Source organism: Pelecanus crispus, chromosome 3, assembly GCF_030463565.1.
Source record: "Pelecanus crispus isolate bPelCri1 chromosome 3, bPelCri1.pri, whole genome shotgun sequence".
Classification (NCBI taxonomy): Eukaryota; Metazoa; Chordata; class Aves; order Pelecaniformes; family Pelecanidae; genus Pelecanus; species Pelecanus crispus.
Genome location: NC_134645.1, coordinates 98,797,988 through 98,812,694, shown reverse-complemented (window position 1 = coordinate 98,812,694; position 14,707 = coordinate 98,797,988). Strand labels below are relative to the sequence as shown.

General features: G+C 39.6%; 1 protein-coding gene across 2 annotated transcripts in view; it reads left to right on the top strand.

The window, feature by feature from the left end:
• The window catches only part of SMAP1 (small ArfGAP 1), a 104,133-nt gene that overhangs the window by 14,569 nt on the left and 74,857 nt on the right, over nt 1–14,707 (top strand). The window lies entirely within an intron of this gene.

Here is a 14,707-nt window from a genome sequence, read left to right as displayed (position 1 = left end):
TCAAGCAGTGGTCAAACCAAAGTGTTGTGGTTTAGTCCCAGCCAGCAGCTAAGCACCACGCAGCTGCTCGCTCACTCCCCCTACCCCGATGGGATGGGGGAGAGAATTGGAGGAGTAAGAGTGAGAAACACTCCTGGGTTGAGATAAGAACAGTTTAATAATTGAAATAAAGTAAAATAGTAATGATAATAGTAACAATATAAGAATGATAATAATATACAAAGCAAGTGATGCACAATGCAGTTGCTCACCACCTGCCAACCGATACCCAGACAGTTCCTGAGCAGCGATCCTGGTCCCCTGGCCAACCCCCCCCAGTTTATATACTGGGCATGATGTCATATGGTATGGAATAGCCCTTTGGTCAGTTTGGATCAACTCTTCTGGCTGTGCCCCCTCCCAGTTTCTTGTGTACCTGGCAGAGCATGGGCAGCTGAAAAGTCCTTGACTAGCATAAGCAGTACTCAGCAACAACTAAAACATCAGCGTGTTATCAGCATTCTTCTCCTACTAAATCCAAACCACAGCATTGTGCCTGCTACTAGGAAGAAAATTAACTCTATCCCAGCCGAAACCAGGACACAAAGAGATGCCAGTAGCTCACTGAGTGTAGGCTTTTTGGTCTTTGTTCTCATTGCCAAGTAATACCAAGGTGGGTTATTCTCAGCTTTAAATGTACTGAACTGCTGTATTGGGTCTGGCTGGGATGGAGTTAAAGTTAACTTTCCCCATAGCGGCCCTCATAGTGCTGTGCCTTTGTATTTGTAGCTAGAATGGTGTTGATAGCACACCAGTGTTTTGGCTGTTGCTGAGCAGTGCTAGCACAGCATCAAGGCTGTCTCTCCAACCTCTGCCCAAAGGCCACTAGGCTGGGGGTGGGCAAGAGGTTGGGAGGGGACATAGCCAGAACAGCTGACCCAAACTGACTGAAAGGATATTCCATATGGTAGGTAATATGATGTGCTCAGCAATAAAAGCTAAGAGAAAGGGGGGCGAGGGGGAGGCATTTGTTGTTAAGCTGTTTGTCTTCCACCACCAACTGCTATGGCTGCTGAGGCCCTGCTCCCCAGGGGAAACTTCGTATTGCCTGCTGATATGAAGTAGAGAATAAATCTTTGTTTTCTTGTGCTTCTGTGCATGGCCTTTACTTTTCTTTATTAAACTGCCTTGATCTTGATCCATGAGTTTTTTCATATTATTTTCTCCCCCTTGGTGGGCATGTGGTGGCCAGCTAGGGTTAACCCACCACAACTGCTGAGGGTTTCTTGTGTGTTTTAAGTAAAAATTAACTATCATTCCCCTTAATAAAGATTATGAAGCCTTGGTTTACTTTTCTGGGTGCTCTGCAGTCCATAGCAAGCAGCCTCTGAAAGAAGTGATGCTAAATGCCCCTTCACATTTATCTTGTTCACTGCAATTTCCATGGAGTTTGGGTGTTCATGGAGTTCCTGTTTAGAAAGATTACTTCAAAAATATGTTTATACAGCAAAAAGATTCTGTCAAGTGTTTGGTCTTAAATGAGACTATAAAAAAAAATATGACAGGTACAAGATCGTATGCTAGAGGATCCTGCAAAGTTTTGGGACTACATTTTGAGAACTGATACTTCTCAAGCAACCTTAATTCCACTCTGAATAATTACTCACAATTCTGTATTCCAGACTAAATGCAGCTGAGTACTTTGGTATTGTATTCAATTTCTCTTCCTGGCTTCTGAAGAAAATGATATTTCGAGGAAAAATATTTTACAGCCACAACTTCTTTTTTTATGACTACAGAAGGTAGCAATCACTTTGGAAAAATAACTTTCAAAAAAATGGAGAGCAAGGTTGGGTTTTTTTGTGTAACATAAATCTAATTAGAACAGCTGTGAAGAACACTACTTAAAAGTAAATTTGTTTCTTCCTTTCCGAGTCACATGGAACTGATATAATGATGTATGATGTCTGAGTGTTGATGATTGTCTGCCATGCTGGAATGCTTAACTGTGTTAATTTGAAGTATATTTAATTTAGTACCATCTCAGAGGAGACTGCCATAGTTTTAGGAAGCAAGAAGATGCCTTTAGAAAAATGCAAAGCACATTTCAGCCTTGTGTGGCACGATGTGTTCTGAATGGATATAAAGAAGTTATTTTCTTTTTTTAAACTGTGGTCAAATACTGCACCCAGTTTCCCTCAGGGAGGGTGGCAGAACATACCTTAGGGGTGTTCAAGACAAATGAACAAAGCCCTGAGCAGCCTGGACTAATTAGATCTGATTGGAGCATCAAGTTAGCCTAAATGACTTCCAGAAGTCCATTCACACCTAAATTATTTTACAGTTTTTATTCACGGACTGAAGAAATACAGTAGCTGTATCTTTTAAAGAGCAGGTGTAAACATCTTGCAGAACACACGTACCCTGTGTTTTGAGGATGGATATTGAAGCACCCCAAGGTCTGAGGTGTTTGCTGAGACTTTGGGAGGGCACAGTATTGGGGTGTAGCTAGGCTGGCATGCAAGCCCTGGGGACGCGTGGGAAGGATTTGTGTCCGTGTCACTGGAGTTTAAAGTGGGGGAAAGGCTTGATTCTGTCTGTTCTCTTCAGCCTGTTCTTTCCCATGGTCTTTTGTTAATACCCCGATGCCCACAGAAAGTGCTGCTCTGAAGACCTAATTGCATTGTTACAGTAAAACTCGGGTGTCATCCAAGAATGGAGTTGCCTTTGCCTGCTGGGCCGTTCGTGGGCCTGAGAACTGCAATATACTAGTGTATAGGAGTAGGCAGATAGGTGCTCAGTAGGTAAGAGGGGTGAATAGTGCAGCATAAAAATCTGCTTAGTCTGGTCTATTTAACCCGCAGAGGAAGTGTGGGGAGACAGTACGTAGGGAAGAAAAGTATGTGAAGAAGTCTCTGCAGTGAACGCAGATGTTGTGGGTTAATCCCACTAAGTAGCTAAGCCCCACACAGCTGCTTGCTTTGTCCTGCCTGCCAGTGAGATAGGGGAGAGAACTGGAAGGGTAAGAGTGAGAAGACTCATGGGTTGAGATAAAGACAGTTTATCCCAACTGGTAAAGCAAAACCCACATGCACAAGCAGAGCAAAACATGGAATTCGTTCCCTCCTTCCCATCGACAGGCAGGTGTTCAGCCATCTCCAGGAAAGCAGGGCTCCATCATTTGTAACAGTTGCTTGGGAAGACAAATGCCATTACTCTGAACATCCTACTTTTTCTTCTTCTTCCAGCTTTTGTTGCTGAGCACAATATTGTATGGTATGGGATGTCCCTTTGGTCAGCTGGGATCAGCTGTTCCAGCTGTGTCCCCTCCTAGCCTCCTACCCACCCCCAGCCTGCTTGCTGGCAGGGCAGTCGGAGAAGCAGAAAAGGCCTTGACTCTGTGCAAGCACCGCTCAGCAATAGCTAAAACATCGGTGTGTGGCCAATACTGTGTTGGTGTCAGATACAAAACACAGCACCATATGGGCTGCCATGAAGAAAATAAACTCCATCCCAGTACAAGCCAGTATAGCAGGGAAGACTGATACAGGAAACTAACTGGCTAGTCTTTACAGATGGTTTCAGTGTATTTCTATAGTCCAGAGCCTGAAATTTCACACTCTGCTTCTTGTCTACAGGCTTGGATCTCTGGTTTCTCTCTGCATCTTTTTCAAACATAGGTTCATGTGGGAGAGGTTGTGGAGGTACATTTACCTGCTTTGTGATACAGAATGTATGAGGGAGAGCATCTTCAGAGTCACTGAGGGCTTCACAGAGGCTGTATAGTTTGGGGAGTGTTTATTTAAGAGTGTCTTCAGTTGTATTTGAGTAACAATGGTAAAGGGAAGTTGGTTAATGCAATTACTAGATAATTTCTCTCTGGTAGAGAAAGGTAACCTTTCATTCTTGTTTATGGCAAATAGGCTATATTATAAACCTATCTTGCAAACAAATCTTATTTCTGAGGTGGTTGTTGTTGTTAAAGGAAGAACTTTTATTGCTGGCTGAAGATATTTTTTTGCAGCAGATGCTTATTTAACCTTTATCCCGTGCCTGGCTATGTAGGGGGCTCTTGCTACATCCCAGCAGAGTAGCATAGATTTACACATTTTTTTATTATCAGTGATGCTTTTACTGCATGCTTAGCTATCAACTTATGAAAACATTTTGTAAGAGCTCACTGTTCCTCAATTTTCCTTTTATTTCTGCATATAAAAGGAATATAAATTGTACACTTAAAACAGTAAGCCTTTTAGCAGTTCCTTGCTGACAAGGGAAAAATTGCAGTCAAGACCAGCTTCAGAAGCTTCCTACTAATACTGTAATATGCTACATAACCTTGTCTTTTTTAGAAAGTACCAAATGCTGCGAAGAGGAAATGACAGCTTGCACACCTTATTCTTGCAGCTTGAACTCTGACTCAAGCAGTCTTTCTCTTTACGAGTGAACAGGCAGCATAAAAATAGAGCACTACTCCTTAGCCAAATTGAAATTTGATTTCTGAAGCTGTCAGCTTATTGAATGTGCCAGGGTTGGCACCTCTGACATTTCTGATTCTTAGGGCAATGACTTTACTTTCCAAAGGGTGTGCTGCAGCAGGCTAGTATCCCAGAAGGCTGATCGGAGCGCTATGGCAATGTCCCGTGTACTCTGCACATGCTCTCCACATATACATGTACGTGTGCTCTGGGTAACCAAGCGTGAGCATGGCAGGTATGGTTGCCAGCCAAGGAGCGGGAGCTGCTCTCTGACAGTTCGGTAGCTGGTTATGATCCTCCTTGCTTGGGCAGTGTTAGGATGGTTGGGGAAATCTGTGGTGTGAAATCCTTCCAAGGTAGGAATACAAACTTTGGAAAACTGTTTTAAAGGAAGTTTCAGTACAAAACACTGAGTTAAACTGGTATTTGCATTAAAAATAAACATTTTAATGAGGAGGGTGTTCTATTTAAATCGTGTCATTTTAGAAATAAGATTAATAGGAAGCCTTGGTGATGTTTTGTGGAACAAATCCCCAAAAGCCATTCTTGATCTCATTTTTCTTTTAATATTACTTTACGTGAAGAGTGACCATCTATGTATATATGTGTATATATATACATATTTATATGTATATATGTATATATACATATATGTACATATTTATATACATACATACTTCACAGTGAACTCAAAATACTGTATTTTATTTGTTTAACAACTTAGCGTTTACATCATATCATCATCACCTAGTGTATGGTAAAATTATTTTTTTATTTTGGAAAAACAAACTTATCTTCTCACAGTCTTATTCAGTCAAAACTCAGGTTTTTAGTAACGGACTGTTTGTTAATAGGGCCAAAAAACTTTAATTCTTTCACTTTGTTACCTTACAAGATTTCTTGTCTAATAGCCATTTAGCACAAGCAAAAGGCCATTCACCTCAAGAATAAATTGGCATTACCTGTATATCTCCATTCTAGTTAAGGATTTATACAGCCCTTGAGATGGGGATGCTGTCTTAATTTCTTTGAAACACTGTTAACAATTATCAGTGCTATTGAAGCAAAAAGATCAGTGAGCTGAAGGAATAATTAAAGCTGGTTGATACATATTTCTCTGACCTCTAGAGGTAGGACAGGCTGTGCAGGAGAAGAGTTTGATTCGGAATACTTCTACACCGCCTCTTCGGAGTTATGAATAGGACTGAGCTGAATGGATTTGTTGATGACTTTCATTAAAAATGGTTATCCAGATAGGAAAGACAAACTTGGGGGAATTCTGTCCCTGAAACTGTATACCACGTACCAGGCACTGGCTAAAAATAGCCAAGTGATGCTTCTAAGGCTTGTCTTCCCACTGTTCTTGCAATAAACCTCAAACCACACAAATCTCAGCCATTATCAAGCTGTGCTCTGGAACAGTGTGTTTAGTTGCTTGAATTGTCTCCCTTCAGTGCAACTTCATGGTGTTAAGTTTGATTTTCTTTAAAACTACTAAACCAGCCCTTCTTGTCTGAAATCCCCCCTCCCAGCATTTTTTTTAATGTAGCAAATTTTAAGTTCTCAAATTCTGGCCTTGACTATCAAACACAGGCTTACTAAGCCAGCTTTAAGAGACTTCTAAAGACTAGAGATATGTTGAAGCTACAGCCTTTTGTTGCCTTTGTTTATATAAAACAGTCTTTTGCTGCATACTTAGATTTTGACATCTGAAAAGCACGTAAAGACTGCACTTGCATGGGTTTCCTAGTGTTTGGGTATGGAGGTAAAGCAAGGAAGCCTCTTCTACTGTAGAGGAGAAGAAGTCAAGTCTAATGTGGGGCGGTAGGTGTGACACGAGAACATGCTTCAGGCTATTTATTCTGCTTAATCAGAAACTAATTCAGTAGATCAAGTGATAGGTAAATAGTCCCACATCAGTAGTGTCAAAAGACTAAAGGTTCAAGGACCTTGAAGAACATTTTATTTGAGAATAAAGATTCCTGTACTGTGGTTCTTGCACACTTTCCTTTGCTTCAAGATCTTTATGCAAGATCTGCAAGATCTTTTATTCTTTCTGAGAAGATTTGTTTTTTAATTCACAAAGTCTGATATATTTCTTCCTGGCTGTTTGGAAGATTAAACGGATTCAGTGGACATGATTAACGTTGCCGTTAAGCTTTTTGTGTTGTGGGTGTGTGTGTTTTCTTGTTGGATTTCTCCCCCCTTCCCCCCCCCCCCTTTTTTTTTTTCTCTCTGGGAGTCTGTGAATCGGAAATGGTTGGAGATGATGGGTGTGATTCTACCTTTTCAGGGGAGAACTAAGCAGCCTCCTATGAAGCTAGTAAGAGATGGTCTTTGAAGCAGCAGGATTAGACTGAAAATGGATGGTAGTAATTGTATTACCTTGACTTAATCCGTGTCTCTAGTGTGTTATGTTTCGAGGAGGGAAACTCAGAGGAGTCACTATAGTTGTGCCACGTTCTTTTGTTCTTCCCTGGGTACCCACTGAAGGAAGGACTGTTTGTGTTACTTAGCTGTTCTTGTGTTGAATTACACAAAATACAACTGCTGCTTACTTGTTTTTCTTCTTTTCTCTCTATCTGAATGCTTGTCTTCTGTTCGTGATCTTTATCTGTATCTCAGCTTGGAGAAATTACAGATGTTTCTGGAAAATATTCCTTGATAAGCTGGCTGAAATCTTGAGTAGCAGAAGACTTGTGCAGTATGAATTGCATGGGGGAGTAATGCAGAGAGAGTGAGTAATGCATGGGCATGCTTGTGCTGATGCAGCCACTAAGGCTTTTTGGTAAGTCCTTGGCCAAAAAGGGATAGTTTTTACGAACTGGCTAGCAACCATTCAGGATGAGTCAGACGTATAGATTTTCTTGCAGTTAATTCGCTATTCCACAAGATGGAGCCAGTTATTTGACAAATAAAGTCTCTCAACAAGCAGCAGAATTTGGAGAAACAGAAGAGAATTAAAGTAACTTCACTGTGCTTTATGGTCAAAGGACAGGCAGGGCGCAGCTGAGTGAAGGGAAGAATTGTAGTCTGTCAGAAGTCTTTGAAGATGTTGGCCCAAGATAAGTTTGCTACAGACTATATTGAGATGCAAAGCAGTTAGTGCTCTGTTACATGTAATACTTGTCTTTCTTCCTTGTAGAATTGCTAATTGGTAACTGCAAGGATGTAGAGTGAAAACTAACATTGTTTTTATGTGCCTCTGTAATACAAATCTTAGTTAAACTTAGTCTTGACAAGCTTTCTTTATGTAAAACTTTGTCTCAAACTTACTAGTCTCCCGGCTAACTAATTTTATGCACATAGTGTAAAGGGTTCAGAGTAGTTGCTGAGATCTAAACCAGTCACCCTTCCCTTTGACAGCAAATATAAAATTGAAGGGCTGTGTGCTTGCTCTTTTTGCCCCAATTCTGACCTCTGCTCTCTGTAAGTTGAGATGTTTAATATGAGTGGGCAGCACCTGTGTTGCAGCTGAAGAAATATTTCAGTATTAACCTGCAGTTACAGCAAGCTGAACAGATAGTAGTGGACTGATGGAGGGAAGGAAACTCTGAATTTTTGTGGTAAGGGAGGCAACTACAATCATTCTCCTACTTTGTCGTCATATCTGCAGTAATCTTATACTTGCTCTTTGTGGACATCTCCCAGTTCTGTCATATCCCAGTACTTTCATTTCCTTTTGCCTCTTTCTAGTTTGTTCTGGTCCCCACTGCCTGCCTTTTTTTTTTTTAACTTGTTTGTGTGACAGGGGCTCTTACTCCTGCCCAGTCTTGTGTGGTGGTGTATAACCTTTCTCACTAATTTCTTACTGCAGGTAGAAGCTGAGTAGAGGGTGGAGCGTTGACCGAGATGTTTAAAGCAGTTAAAGGATTTATATACAAACTAATCAAATGGAGAACTAAAGCAGTGTTTGACACGGTATTGACTGCTTGGATTCATATATAGTTAGTATATGAGGCTTCCATGTTTTTTGTAATGCAGATAAAAGTAGTTTTTCTTCAGCATTTTAAATAAGCAGTATCATGTAAGCCTTGTTTTGTACCTGATATAGTACTATGCATCTGCTGATGCAAAATAAAACTTGGGCAGTATGGAATAAAACTTAAACCTTGGACTTCTAAAAAACCAATGTGCTTTGCCTCGTGTTTCCTTTGGAAATGCACTATACCAGCTTCAGCATTACCATTCCTGCCATTATTCTTGCCCAAAGGTCTGTATTGGCTGCACCCACAAGAAGTTGGTTGTATCAGCTCTAATTACATTAGCAGGGTGTGTCAGTAATGCTGTGAATGTTTTTTACAGCTTCTTCAATCAGCTTTTTGATATAATGGAGTAGAACATATGGTCCTAACTGAATTATGAGGATGGGGAAGAAAGGGATATATGGAAGTATATGCACACGCATTAAGCATGTGCAAGGTACTAGTCCAGTTTAAATAATATGGAGGAGAAATATCTCACCAAAAATGATATCCTGAAGTGGGGAAAGTGTGGGGGGAAAAGTTGGAAAATTTTTGAAATATGTTAGGAGAAAAGCTTTCACCTCACCAGAAAATACATAAAAATTATGCCTTTTTCCCAACATTCACACTTTGAAGCACATTTTAGAATAAAAGAATGTCTGTGAAGATGGATAACTTTTTCAGCACTTTAAAAATTGGTTTGAAATCAACTTGTGTGAAGACTTGTATCTAAAATTATGTAAACTACTCTCAAGCGCTTTATTGCGTAAGTTTTAAACAGCTGAAGTCAGTGTTTGAAATGTTCTCAGTTTTTTTTTGTAGCTGTAGATATTTCTGTAAGTAGGAGGAATGTTTGTTATGTACAGTAACTATACTGGCATGAAAGTCTACTGTAACTGGAAAAAAAACTCTCTTCAGGTTGTTTCTTAAATTCACAAGTTATCTAGCAATTCTAAAAACTTAAAAGACATAGCCGGAAATGTTGTGTCTTGTGGCTGCATATTTCTTTCATTCTTCAAGTCTAGATGGTCTTTAATAAAGGACTCCTTAAATACTCGAAATATGTCACAATTAGAGCTGTTTTCTGTGCATCTAATTCCTGAATGCAAACTGATGTAGTAGTGGGTGTGGTGGGTTGACCCTGCTGAGCAGCTGAACACCCACCCCACCTCTTGTGTGCTCTCCTCTCCTGTAGAATGGGGAGAAACTAGGAGGAAGGTGGAAAGACTTGTGGCTTGACATCATGACAGTTTAATAAGGAAAGCAAAAGCTGTGCATGCCAGTGAAGCAAAAAGAGAAAGTCATTCACTGCTTCCCATCAGCAGGCAGATGTCCAGCTACGTCCTGGAAAGCAGGGTTCAGCATGTGTGACGGTTGTTTGGGAAGGCAGATGCCATAAGCACAAATGTCCCCCCCTTCCTCCTCCTTCTTTCCACCAGCTTTTGTTGCTGAGCACGATGCCATATGGTTTGGGATGTCCCTTTGGTCAGTTGGGGTTTGCTGTCCCTGGCTGTGTCCCCTCCCGGCCTCTTGCCCACCCTCTCCCTACTGGGAGGGGGTGGGAAAGCAAGCCTTGACTCTGTGCAAGCACTGTCCAGCCCTAGCCAAAGCATTAGTGTTATCAGCAATGTTTTAGTCACAAATCCAAAGCACAGCTCCATATGGGCTGCTATGAAGAAAGTTAACTCCATCCCAGCCAGGCCCAGTACAGTGGGAAATGTCGCTCGGTATTCTCCATTTAACATGTAATAGCCAAGACTCCAAATTAATTTGTGTGAAGCCATATGACAGCTCAAATCCATCTTTCTGTTCAGCTCTTGCAAGAAGTTTGCACTTGTGCTGTGTTTAAATTTCAAACCAAACCTTAATCACTGCTTTTTATGAAGGTAACTGAATTACAGTTGCTAGTAAGACTGAATATGCACAATAAACCTTGTGGGTTTTTATTCTGGATTAGCTCTTTTAAGGGTTACTTAAATTGTTAATGTCAGACCATCGTAAGGAAGGTCTAATGAACACCTAACAAGGTGTTCACAAAAATGACCTAATGCATTCAAAATCTTGTCTTGATAATTTCTCTGGAAAATAGCACACACCTTCACAGCTGACCTTACCTAACTTCCTATTAAGAACTTGAAGGAAATTCCAGTCTAATCAATAGACAAATATAGAAAAGAAAGAAAAGTTTAGATTGAAGGAAAAAAAAAAAATTAGATTCTCATCTTGGAAAGAGCAATCTGTCTTTGGGTTGCTGAAGTTTTTTTCTTGGTTCATTCAGGCAGTGTTTCAGGGACTTCAAAGTATCCTAGTATATAGTCCAGTATAAACATCGGTCGTTTTCAGGGCAGCACAAGTCCTATGGCTTTTTTCCTTAAATTAACTTCAGCAAAGGATGAAAGAGGCTGAAAATATTTTTAAACAGTTAAGTTATCCATATCTTAAATGACTGAAGAAATTACTTGAAGTGTATTTTTATATCGGAGTGGTGCATTGATAGTGGTGCAGAAAGCTGCTGAAGTGCAGCTCAGCTCTTCTAGTAAAAAGCTTGTATTCAAATGGCTTTCAAAAGAATAAAATTACAATTGTATTAAAACTTATCAAGCAGTATTTCACGTTAATATTGTCTGATTGGAGTTGCACTGTATAATGCAGTTCTTGATAGGTAAGATAGTATTAGTACTGACATGTAAAGGCATTTTAAATAGCGTAAAATAGCAGTCATTTAGATTCTTGACATCCAGTCTTCATTTCTGAAGCCAAACGTGTGTTGTCTTAATTGGCTAGCAAAATACATACAGCAGATAAACTAGGTTACTTTTTTGTAATTTTTTATATTTTGTAATTGTAATTTTGTAAATTGTAATTTACTTTTGTAAATTTTGCTGAAGAAAAACAAATGTATCTTTAGGACCCCATGAGAAGAACCTGTGAATATTTCTATTAAGTGCAAAATATTTCCTGTGTACAGAAATAAGGATCCTGACTTCATACAGAATTGAGATCACTGTAAATTGTTTATTGAAATCAATCCAAATTACTGTTAAACATTTCTCACACAGGAAGGTTTGCAGGCTAAGCTTTAGTTTACTTTTGGTTAAATCAAGCACAGCTGGTTTGATGCCCACACAGAAAACATTGTTTTGTAACTTCTTTTGCCTACTGCTTAATCGGGGCTGTAATTGATTTGTATGAATTAAAACATTTTTCATTTGAAGTGTTTAATATTGCATATTGTCATTAGTCTGAAATAAATTCAGAGATTACACATGAACATTTTTGTCTGGCCTCAGGTTTGTCTGTTATTCCACTGCTTAATTTGTTACTTTATTGCTTAAATATATTTGATTTCCCTAGGTTATTTCAGAAATAAGTACAAATTAATGAAATCTGAGCTTTTGGAAAAATATGAAACTATTCTTTTCCAGGAGAAAAATTCCAGCTAATTCACAAATTGTGTTATGATCTTTCTTTTTATTAACAAAATTTTAAGTTAAAATATTAAACTACAAAGTTAATGGTCTCCCTCTTCATTTATTAAGGTAGACTTCAGTCATATCAAGCCCTCATTCTGGGCTTGTCTCATTAATGTAGAATTTGCCTATGTGGGATATCGTAGCTGAGGAAGAACCCGAAGAATAGGAAACTCATGTGATGTGTCGTTGTACAAACTCTGTTGTGGTAAAAGTTAATAGTGGCTGTGTAAACACCCTATAGGATAAAAATATGGACAGCATATAGATACTACAGATAAACACCTCCTGTCCCTATAGTAACCTGATGAAAACTAGCTTCCCTCTTTAGAAGGCACATCCCTGGCTTATAGTTTGGGGGAGAAACTGGAGAAGCTGTTGGGTGCACAAGACCTTGCCTTACTTTTTTGTTTCTAAACTATCATGGCTACATTAAGCACTTGCATAAACTAAGGTGCTTTACCTACAATGGAGTGGCTAAGGAGGTTTTTTGATTGAGTTTCTTCTGGTGTAGTACTTCAGCTGAAACTTGATTAATATGTTGAGGCAAATGGCCTGCAAAGCTCTATCCTGGAGCTCTAAAAATTAAAGTAGTTTAAATTGTAAGTGGGATCTTCCTGTATTACAGATCTACGCAGGCTGTAAGGACAGGGTGAGTATTTTGTGTCTGTAGTGTTTTATAGGGGAAAATAAAAAGGCGGGTCAACAGGTTGCTAGTTGTTGAACTTCTTAAGACACACATTGCAAACAGCTTGACTCTTCGTTCTTACCTGGCAAGTAGTAGCTTTAATGTAGAAGTGTCATGTGGGAAATGATGTGTTAGTTTCAATGAGTGACTGTTAGATCTCTTGACCACTGAAACCTAATTTTATGATGGTAGCACTTATTTTGAAAACTGCCAGTCATCATTTTGGTCTTAAAGGTCATGCAACGGACATCAGGTGGTCTGACTTTTTGAGATCTTGAACAAGACAAATTAAAAGCAAGGTTGCTACTCAAAATATAGCCAGTATTTCCACTAGTAATAGGAAGGCTTCTTGCAACAAGTCTGGGGAGCTGTGAATGTGTCTTGGGATTTTCAAATACCAGTTCAAAAGAATGGAGTCTAACTGAAAGGATTTCTCCTGCTTCCTTGTTTTGGCTGTTGCTGAACAGTGCTTGCACACTATGAGGGTTTTTCTTTTTTCTGTTCTGCCCCCCACAGAGGAGTAGGCTAGGGGTGGGTGGGCAAGAAATTGGGAGGAGATACAGCTGGGACAGCTGCTGACTCAAATTGACCATTCCATACCATGTGATGATGTGCTCAGCAATAAATGCTCAAGGAAAGGAGGAGGAAGAGAGGACATTCTTGGTTATGTTGTGTTCCAAAGCAAGTGTTGTGTGTGCTGAGGCCCAGCTTTCCAGGAAGGGGCTGGACACCTGCCTGCTGATGGGAAGTAGTGAAGAAATCTTTTTGTTTTGGTTTGGTTTTGGGTTTTTTTGTTTGTTTTTTCTTTTTGTTTTGTTTCTTTGCTTGTGTGCAGTTTTTGCTTCACTTATTAAAAATGTTGTTATCTCAGTCTGCAAGTCTTCTCACCTTCCTTATCTTTTCTCCCTGTCCTGCAGGAGAGGAGAGTAAGCGAGCAGCTCTGTGGGTGTTTGGCTAGGGTCAACCCAACACAGTCCTAAGCTAAAGATCAGGATAGAGGGGACATAAAATTCTTTTCTAGGCCCCAGGAAAGTGTTCGTACAATATATTAATATTGAAATGCAAATTGTTGCAGTTGCATGAGTGGTCTAGATGTGCGTCTGTCGTACAAAGGTGGAAAACAATTGCTTGAAGTGTTTTCCAACTCTGCAATGCACCTTCTTGCTTTTGATGGTTAATTATTTAATCTCTGAACTCCTTAGAGCTCAGAACTAGAAGGACTTTAAAGCAGTGCCTTTAACAGTGGTGGTGTACAGAGATGGAATAAAATTATATAGATGTGTTTAATTTGAGGCTGTGTAGTAACTTCAAGTCGAACATCCCAAGTGTCACTGTGGGAGTTCAAGCCCAGCAGACTTTAGGTCTGTCTCAGTGTGCCAACACAGCTGAGAAACAATGGTAAGGTTCATAAATCAACCCAATTCTGTGAGAAAATTCATTGGGCTGTGAGTGGCAACTCATACTGTAGTTTAGGAAACAAGGGTACTGAATATATTCAGTTTTCCACTGTTCTTAGTCATGGATATTTTCATCAGCTGGTTTTGCAAATCTCTGCATAATTATTCCCTAAGAGCTTGCGTGCTACTGTTGTAAAGTCTGTGCTCTGTGAGGTATTAAAGGATTTGTTGTATTAATATAAGATTGCCCTGCATTTAATTTCAAGTTAAGTACAGATGCATGTCTTGGGAAGCTTTTAACTGGAGAAAAAGGGGCGACTTCTACTGATTTCTGCTGATGCTTGCATCTGACGCATAGCCGTAAGGATTATTCAAGATGTAAGCAAAATCATGTTGTTACTAGTAAACCAACTTTCTAAAGTAAGTTTGTGGGTTTTGGGTTTTGGTTTTTTGGTTTTTTTTTTTTTTGACAGGGGCGGAGGGCAGTGGACACAACATAGGACTTCCTAGCTTAATCTGGCTAACTCAAGTGTTATGTGACATCGCTTAGAAGTAGAAAGCTGTAAATAAAATCGCTAACAATGGAGTTTGTTATAAGTAATAGGTATCCTAGAGAAACAGCTGTGAACCTTTATTCAGACTTGTGTATTCCTGCTGTCACTACAGAATTATGCTGAAGATGATCTTCACAGTGTATGGAATTTTGAAAATAACTAATTTATTTCCCTAT